Below are 10,000 nucleotides of genomic sequence, written 5' to 3'. Positions count from 1 at the left end.
TCATCACTCTTAGTGAAACATCATTAGACAAATCCAATAAAGCTTTCCTTTCGTTCAGTGTTAAGTTAAACCATTTCTGTTTCGATTTAACATTTAATGTATTTCTAACATCTTCTTCATACACTCTAAGGAAAGTAGATAAAGTGTTATTGAGAGGTGGGTCACAAGACTTTTTTTCTTTGGGGTTACATTATACCAATAAGAACCTTGGTTCTAATACGTGTAAATGGCTTGTGAATTTTGTGTACTTTGTGTATTATCATCATCATCATCATCATCGGCATCAAAAAATAATTTGAGATTCAACTTCCTAATGTATAATCTCAGATCAAGTAACACATTAGATAAATTTGCCCTTTGTGAGGGAATGAATGTGAACCCCTTCTTAAGAATATTTAAATGGTCACTTGATAAATTCTTCTTGGAAAAATTGAACAGACATCCAATCAGTATTATTAGAAGAAATACTATTAGTGACTATACAACTAGAAGTACCTTGACCATCCAAAATATCAGGAGGCAATGTATGAGAGTTGTTACCAGTAAAACCATTAAGAACAAGTGAATGTGACTTGAGAGGATGACCTATTTCAAAGTTAGTCATAGTATGTCTGTCCACATTTATTCCAGTGTAAATGGATGAATCAATAGAACTACCTGCAGCTTCAAAAAGCCTGCATCTTGAATGGGAATATTCCTGTAGATTTACCTGCAACTGAACCTCGTTACCATGTGTCTTGGAGGAAGTTGAGAAAACCTTGAACCTTTCCCTCTCATTGTGGATGGGACCCCTTGGGAAGGATGATCTCTGTTGTCCCTGACCGGAGTAAATCTTTGATCTAAAAAAGCTGATGAAGAAGGATTGTCAGTACCGCTAACATCAGTACTATTGGTATTGTTATCAGTAGCTGGGGTGTTAGTGTGAGTCACAGTAGTGGCATATGTGGGAGAATTAACCTGAGTATCAAACGAAACATTTCTACTGGTGGGTAGTGGAATTGCCACTGGTTGGCCAAATGGAGAATGAACTACTGAGTTAGGAACTAAACCCTTATCCCCATTCTGTATACGCATAAAGTGACCATTACCACCACCACCAGCATGGGAAAGAATCCTGTCAGACACAAAATTAACTCTATTGTCGGAATTAGAAACCCTTACTGAATTATAACTGGGCAACGTGTGGTTATCTTCTCTAACATTTCTGAAAGGGAACGAATGAGAATACCTTCCATTACTTGTACGTTCCCTACTTCTGGCAACCTCGGCAAAATTGGCTTCTGAATACCTGTTAGGACCAGCCCTTCTCTTCTCTGAGTAAATCGCTCTGTAATTATTATGGTGGTGAAACTGTCTAAAGCTCCGTCCATCAGAGTAACCATCATAAAATGATGCTCTAATGGGGTAAGCATTACCAGCCTGATACTGAAGTTGATCTCTTCTTAACTTGTCCCTTTTTCTGTTCAACAGTGTGGCAGTGTATCTAGTGATTTTAGGGAGTATGGAATCATATAAATGTTTGAAAATGCAGAATTCGGGATGACTACATATGTTATCATTAAGATTGGATATGTCAGCAGCAATCTGTTGTAACTGTACTCTATTGTCATTAATGATAACCTGAAGTGTCTTCAATCCGGCCTCATTAAACACCTTCCTCAATTCTGAATGCAATATAGAATTTCTCCTTGTCTTGTTAGGAAAATTGCCAATACGTAAACCTTTAGGGACAATGCCCAACTGCAGACATATTTCCAAAAACTGGATGTCAAGTTCCAAACCCTTATAAGACATAAGCTTCCTTTCAAGTCTCATAATAAGGGGTTTACACTCCTCTGAGACATTATTTCTCGTGTTAGACATAAAATGTGTATATTGATTATTTAATTCAGAATCATCCAAAAGAAATGGGTTAATTCCAGAATTATGTCTCAATAAACACATCAGTTCAGAATTGGCATAAGGGCTGTATGGTTGTGTAACTTGGTGGGAACCTTGACCCTGAATCTGCTCTATATTAGGGTTACCCATGGTTCTAACACTGGGAGAGTACCCATTATTACTCCTGTTATCACAAACAACATTAGTAGAATCACTTAGATGCACACCTTGGCTAACATGGTTTAATTGTGACACATTACATCTGTTTGAAGAAATAATTGTTTGCTGAGTAACAGGGACACCAAACCTCCTAGAATGTCTCTCAGGTTGAACAAAAGTTTCATTAAAGTTTGACATCAATTGATCGTCAATAAAACCTGCCATACAAGTATTCCTTGTTGAAGCCGTTGATGGAAACACTACATTACCCTGCTGTTTATTAGATAAACTATTCACTTTAATAGCAATAGCGTCAGTTAAAGCAGAAATCCCTCCTTCACAAGGAGCAGAAACAAGGCTTGAATGGGCAACATGAGTGTTAGGTATTGGCAAAGACTGTGAACTACTGATGACAATAGCTGGTGAAATACCGTTAACAGAAGTTGTTGACGAAAATGTTTTCTCACCAACAGCAGAAACCTGCCTGGGAAAGTAAGTACCTGCTGTACAAGTGTTTCTTGATGAAGCCATTGATGGAAACACTACATTGCCTTGCTGTTTACTAGATAAACTGTTCACTTTCCTCATTGTTTCAGTAAAAGAGTTACTACCAACTGAGTCAGTTAAAGCAGAAATCCCTCCTACACAAGGAGCAGAAACAAGGCTAGAATGGGAAACATGGGTGTTAAGTATTGGCAAAGACCGTGAACTACTGATAAGTGTAGCTGGTGAAAAATCGATAACATTAGTTGTTGATGATAATGTTTTCTCACCAACAGCATAATCTTGCCTTGGAAAGTAAGCACCTGCTGTAAATTTCCCTTCGTTAACCTTACTAGCATTCCTGTTTTCAATTACTGACCTTGCTCCTCTCGGGGTACCATGAACCGAAGGAGCACTGCTGTTTCTAAGACCTCTGACGTCATTCATACTCAGGATTGGACCATTAACCTCCCGACTGGAGGGAACATCATTAAAGCTAACGGTTCTTTCAGATCTGTCAGTTGACATGCCGCCAGGTTCACGAAATTCATTGCACACACGATCACCAAACAAGTTACTATCTCCTGCCATAAGACATACATTGTTTAAAGCACTAAGTCCGTGATTTATTGCCAACACAGCATTAGCCTGATCTGAGTTACTGGCCACATCGAACAAACTCAGCCTGGGATTGATACATAGATTTAATGGGCTAACTGACTCCCTTCTAGGGATAGAGCTGTTGGGCGGGAACATAGAGTTACTTGCTGTTGTGTTGGCATTAATCATGTTAAAATGACTGATACCTACGATCGGAACACAGGAATCACCGATTTTAGCATTAGCACTGTTGACTTTGACATTATTAGGGCTAGATAGTGAAACAGGAGCCTCGCTATTAAAATAAACCAGCTCACGAGAACTACCATTGTCATTCAATGCTATCTCCCTATTTGCATCACATTGGTTAACTGACACTTTGTTAGAAGAAGAAAACATTTTATCACTGTCATTGAAAGTCAGTTTAGCATCTTCTGTTTGAACTGTAACTTTTTCAGCCGATAAAACAGAAAAGGTAGAGACAGAGACGTTGATCGCAGCATTCGGTAAAACTACCTGTTCCTGTGAGTGCACATGATCGCTTCTGGCATTAGTTGCATCTGGTCTACGAGTGTCAGATAATTTAAATACAGTCTTAGGAAGAGAGTCTTTTTGTAGTATGTGCACACAATCATTAGCGTTAGACACACCTAAGTCTTGATCAGTGGAAATAATAGAGAAGGACGTAGCCTGTTTACTTAACAGTAGTAAACATTGTGACAGTAGCCCTTGAGTTTCTTCGTTTTTATCTTCCAGAGATTTTAAATGCACACTGAGGATATCAGGTGTAGTGTGTGTGTGGATAGATTAAGCAAATCCATTTGAGATTGGTCTTCAACCGATGAACAGTTGGAAATAGCTTCACAACTCTGATTAGAAATTTCTAAACAGATGTTTTCTTCAATACCTTCCATCTCAATGTGAGGATTGATATCAGGAGTGATATCAACTTGCCCTTGACCATTTGCCATAGTATTTAGGCGAGTGCAGCCGCCATCAACTGTGGAATGAATATAATTTGTTCAAGTTTTTACATTGGTAAAACTGTCCGTAGGTTGAGTGACAGAATAAAGGAGCATTACGGTGCCATAAGGAATAATGACCACATGAATGCTCTCAGTAAACACAGTGCCTTATGAACGGATTTTGGGTCTTTTAAATTCATAGTATTGGAACAGATTAAACAGTTCTTTGGAGATTCAGATTGTAAATTGCAGTTACAGGAATTAAAATGGCAGTTGCGGTTGAAAGCAGAATTTTCTCCAGGTTTAAATGAGTCTCTCAACCTAAAATGTTCCTTGAAATGGTTCCAAAGATTGTGCCAATGGTGGGCATAGTGTCCTTTGCATTTCTGTTTATAGTTTTGTATATATGTGTATATTACATATATATATATATATATATATATATATATATATATATATATATATATATATATATATATATACACACACACACACACTACACATTTTGTACATGGAACAGTTTATATTGGGTGACTTTTGTGTTCAGTTGACAGTCTGTGGCTATGACATTCATTATTCACCAGCACACTATTGCATAGGCATTTTTGCTATGTTTGTTGTTATTTACTACTGGCTAGTTTATGTACTTTAATATTCATGAGCTTTGTTTTGCTATATTATGCTTCTGTCGCTTGACATTTGATCCATTCTGAAGAAGTTCCGATACCAATTAAAAGGAATGAAAGCTTAAGTTATCACTGTGGTCTGCATTTTTCTTTTTCTTTTTTATTTTATTTTTTCGAATCAGCTATTAGAAGTTTTTACTGCATTTATTAATCTTTCTTCTAATTATTCAGCGGTTTTCTTAAGCAGAAGTATTTTTTCTGAAGTTTTTTATATGAATATTCATTCCACAGTTGATGGTGGCTGCACTAGCCTAATTACTATGGCAAACGGTCAAGGGCAAGTTGATATCACTCCTGATATCAATCCTCACATTGAAATATAAGGTATTGAAGAAAACATCTGTTTAGAAATTTCTAATCAGAGTTGTGAAGCTATTTCCAACTGTTCATCGGTTGAAGACCAATTTCAAATGGATTTGCTTAATCTATCCACACACACATTACACCTGATACCCTCAGTGTGCATTTAAAATCTCTGGAAGATAAAAACAAAGAAACTCAAGGGCTACTGTCACAATGTTTACTACTGTTAAGTAAACAGGGTAAGTCCTTCTCTATTATTTCCACTGATCAAGACTTAGGTGTGTTTAACGCTAATGATTGTGTGCACATACTACAAAAAGACTCTCTTCCTAAGACTGTATTTAAATTATCTGACACTCATAGACCAGATGCAACTAATGCCAGAAGCGATCATGTGCACTCACAGGAACAGGTAGTTTTACCGACTGCTGCGATCAACGTCTCTGACTGTACCTTTTCTGTTTTATCAGCTGAAAAAGTTACAGTTCAAACAGAAGATGCTAAACTGACTTTCAATGACAGTGATAAAATGTTTTCTTCTTCTAACAAAGTGTCAGTTAACCAATGTGATGCAAATAGGGAGATAGCATTGAATGACAATGGTAGTTCTCGTGAACTGGTTTATTTTAATAGCGAGGCTCCTGTTTCACTATCTAGCCCTAATAATGTCAAAGTCAACATTGCTAATGCTAAAATCAGTGATTCCTGTGTTCCGGTCATAGGTATCAGTCATTTTAACATAACATGATTAATGCCAACACAACAGCAAGTAACTCTATGTTCCCACCCAGCAGCTCTATCCCTAGAAAGGAGTCAGTTAGCCCATTAAACCTATGTATCAATCCCAGGCTGAGTTTGTTCGATGTGGCCAGTAACTCAGATCAGGCTAACGCTGTGTTGGCAATAAATCAAGGACTTAGTGCTTTAAACAATGTATGTCTTATGGCAGGAGATAGTAACTTGTTTGGTGATCGTGTGTGCAATGAATTTCGTGAACCTGGTGGCATGTCAACTGACAGATCTGAAAGAACTGTTAGCTTTAATGATGTTCCCTCCAGTTGGGAGGTTAACGGTCCAATCCTGAGCATGAATGATGTCAGAGCTCTTAGAAACAGTAGTGCTCCTTTGGTTTATGGTACCCTGAGAGGAGCAAGGTCAGTAATTGAAAACAGGAATGCTAGTAAGGTTAACGAAGGGAAATTTACAGCAGGTGCTTACTTTCCAAGGCAAGATTATGCTGTTGGTGAGAAAACATTTTCATCAACAGCTAATGTTAACGATTTTTCACCAGCTACACTTATCAGTAGTTCACGGTCTTTGCCAATACTTAACACCCATGTTTCCCATTCTAGCCTTGTTTCTGCTCCTTGTGTAGGAGGGATTTCTGCTTTAACTGACTCAGTTGGTAGTAACTCTTTTACTGAAACAATGAGGAAAGTGAACAGTTTATCTAGTAAACAGCAAGGCAATGTAGCGTTTCCATCAACGGCTTCATCAAGAAACACTTGTACAGCAGGTACTTACTTTCCAAGATAGGTTTCAGCTGTTGGTGAGAAAACATTTTCATCAACAACTTCTGTTAGCGGTATTTCACCAGCTATTATCATCAGTAGTTCACAGTCTTTGCCAATAGCTAACACTCATGTTGCCCTTTCTGCTCCTTGTGAAGGAGGGATTTCTGCTTTAAATGACGCTATTGCTATTAAAGTAAATAGTTTATCTAATAAATAGCAGGGCAATGTAGTGTTTCCATCAACGGCTTCAACAAGGAATACTTGCATGGCAGGTTTTATTGACGATCAATTGATGTCAAACTTTAATGAATCTTTTGTTCAACCTGAGAGACATTCTAGGAGGTTTGGTGTCCCTGTTACTCAGCAAACAGTTATTTCTTCAAACAGATGTAATGTGTCACAAGTAAACCATGTTAGCCAAGGTGTGCATCTAAGTGATTCTACTAATGTTGTTTGTGATAACAGGAGTAATAATGGGTACTCTCCCAGTATTAGAACCATGGGTAACCCTAATATAGAGCAGATTCAGAGTCAAGGTTCCCACCAAGTTACACAACCATACAGCCCTTATGCCAATTCTGAACTGATGTGTTTATTGAGACATAATTCTGGAATTAACCCATTTCTTTTGGATGATTCTGAATTAAATAATCAATATACACATTTTATGTCTAACGTGAGAAATAATATCTCAGAGGAGTGTAAACCCCTTATTATGAGACTTGAAAGGAAGTTTATGTCTTATAAGGGTTTGGAACTTGACATCCAGTTTTTGGAAACATGTCTACAGTTGGGCATTGTCCCTAAACGTTTACGTATTGGCAATTTTCCTAACAGGACAAGGAGAAATTCTATATTGCATTCAGAATTGAGTAAGGTGTTTAATGAGGCCAGATTGAAGGCCCTTCAGGTTATCATTAATGACAACAGAGTACAGTTACAACAGATTGCTGCTGACATATCCAATCTTAATGATAACATATGTAGTCATTCCGAATTCTGCATTTTCAAGCATTTATATGATTCCATACTCCCTAAAAGCACTAGATACACTGCCACACTGTTGAACAGAAAAAGGGACAAGTTAAGAAGAGATCAACTTCAGTATCAGGCTGGTAATGCTTACCCCATTAGAGCATCATTTTATGATGATTACTCTGATGGACGGAGCTTTAGACAGTTTCACCACCATAATAATTACAGAGCGATTTACTCAGAGAATAGAAGGGTTGGTCCTAACAGGTATTCAGAAGCCAATTTTGCCGAGGTTGCCAGAAGTAGGGAACGTATAAGTAATGGAAGGTATTCTCATTCATTCCTTTTCAGAAATGTTAGAGAAGATAACCACACGTTGCCCAGTTATAATTCAGTAAGGGTTTTCTAATTCCGACAATAGAGTTAATTTTGTGTCTGATAGGATTCTTTCCCATGCTGGTGGTGGTGGTAATGGTCACTTTACGCGTATACAGAATGGGGATAAAGGTTTAGTTCCTAACTCAGTAGTTCATTCTCCGTTTGGCCAACCAGTGGTAATTCCACTACCTACCAGTAGAAATGTTTTGTTTGACACTCAGGTTAATTCTCCCACATATGCCACTACTGTGACTCACACTAACACCCCAACTACTGATAACAATACCAATAGTACTGATGTTAGTGGTACTAACAATCCTTCCTCGTCAGCTTTTTTAGATCAAAGATTTACTCCGGTCAGGGAGAACAGAGATCATCCTTCCCAAGGGGTCCCATCCACAATGAGAGGGAAAGGGAAAGGTTCAAGGTTTTCTCAACTTCCTCCAAGACACATGGTAACGAGGTTCAGTTGCAGGTAAATCTACAGGAATATTCCCATTCAAGATGCAGGCTTTTTGAAGCTGCAGGTAGTTCTATTGATTCATCCATTTACACTAAAATAAATGTGGACAGACATACTATGACTAACTTTGAAATGGGTCATCCTCTCAAGTCACATTCACTTGTTCTTAATGGTTTTACTGGTAACAACTCTCATACATTGTCTCATGATATTTTGGATGGTCAAGGTACTTCTAGTTGTATAGACACTAATAGTATTTCTTCTAATAATACTGATTTGATGTCTGTGTTCAATTTTTCCAACAAGAATTTATCAAGTGACCATTTAAATATTCTTAAGAAGGGGTTCATGTTCATTCCCTCACAAAGGGCAAATTTATCTAATGTGCTACTTGATCTGAGATTATACATTAGGAAGTTGAATCTCAAATTAGTTTTTGATGCCGATGATGATGATGATAAACAAAGTACACAAATTCACAAGCCATTAACAATTCTCAGAACCAAGGTTCTTATTGGTATAATGTAACCCCAAAGAAAAAAAGTCTTGTGAACCCACCTCTCAATAACACTTTATCTACTTTCCTTAGAGTGTGTGAAGAAGATGTTAGAAATACATTAAATGTTAAATCCAAACAGAAATGGTTTAACTTAACAGTGAACGAAAGTAAAGCTTTATTGGATTTGTCTAATGATGTTTCACTAAGAGTGATGAAAGCTGATAAAGGAACTGGTGTTGTGGTTATGGACCAATGTGCTTATATCAGCAAAATTCAAGAAGAATTGATTAATGACGACTTCTACGAAAAGGTGTCATTACCAACAGTCAACGCACATTTTGACAGTGCAGACAATGTTCTGAAATCATTAAGGGATGAACATTTCATTACAAAAGAAGAGTTTATATTCATGTGGTCTCCAAATCCGTGTTTGGGGAAACTATTTGGCATCCCTAAAATTCATAAGAGTTCTTCAAATCCTCCTTTTAGACTGATAGTCTCTAATAAGAGAACAAAAACTGAGAACATTGCTCAGTACATTGACTTTGTCCTGAACCCTTTAGTTCAGGCAACACCCCATTACATCAAGGACTCATGGGACTTTTTAAACACTTTATATAATGCCAATGTTGATTTATCTAATTGCATTCTCGTTACACTGGATATTGTAGCCTTGTATACTAGCATTCCTCATGGTGAGGGTGTTGAATATGTCAAACATTATTTATGTAAGTATTTAAAATTTCCTAAGAAACAAATTGAAACCTTGGCTACGTTGATTTCACTAGTTTTAGACAATAACTTCTTTCATTTTAATGGAGACGTATACCACCAGGTCAGAGGTGTGGCCATGGGAACTAAGATGGCGCCGGCATTTGCCAGTTTAGTCCTAATGGAGTGGGAAAGGGCAGAACGGGAGAATTCCCTTTTCTTCACTGAAGTGCGATCTCGGAGTTGGTATATTTAAGAAGGGGGGGGTTACCCCCCTGCAAAAACCATATAAAAATGTTTTTCAGTTGTTTATGTTCCCTTGCAGAATTTTGAGTTACTGAAAACTCGAGATTCTGGCTTCGAGCTTATGAATTTCGAGTTTT

Source organism: Protopterus annectens, chromosome 12.part0 (assembly GCF_019279795.1).
Source record: "Protopterus annectens isolate FY-2018-M chromosome 12.part0, PAN1.0, whole genome shotgun sequence".
Classification (NCBI taxonomy): Eukaryota; Metazoa; Chordata; order Ceratodontiformes; family Protopteridae; genus Protopterus; species Protopterus annectens.
This window is presented reverse-complemented; position numbering follows the sequence as displayed.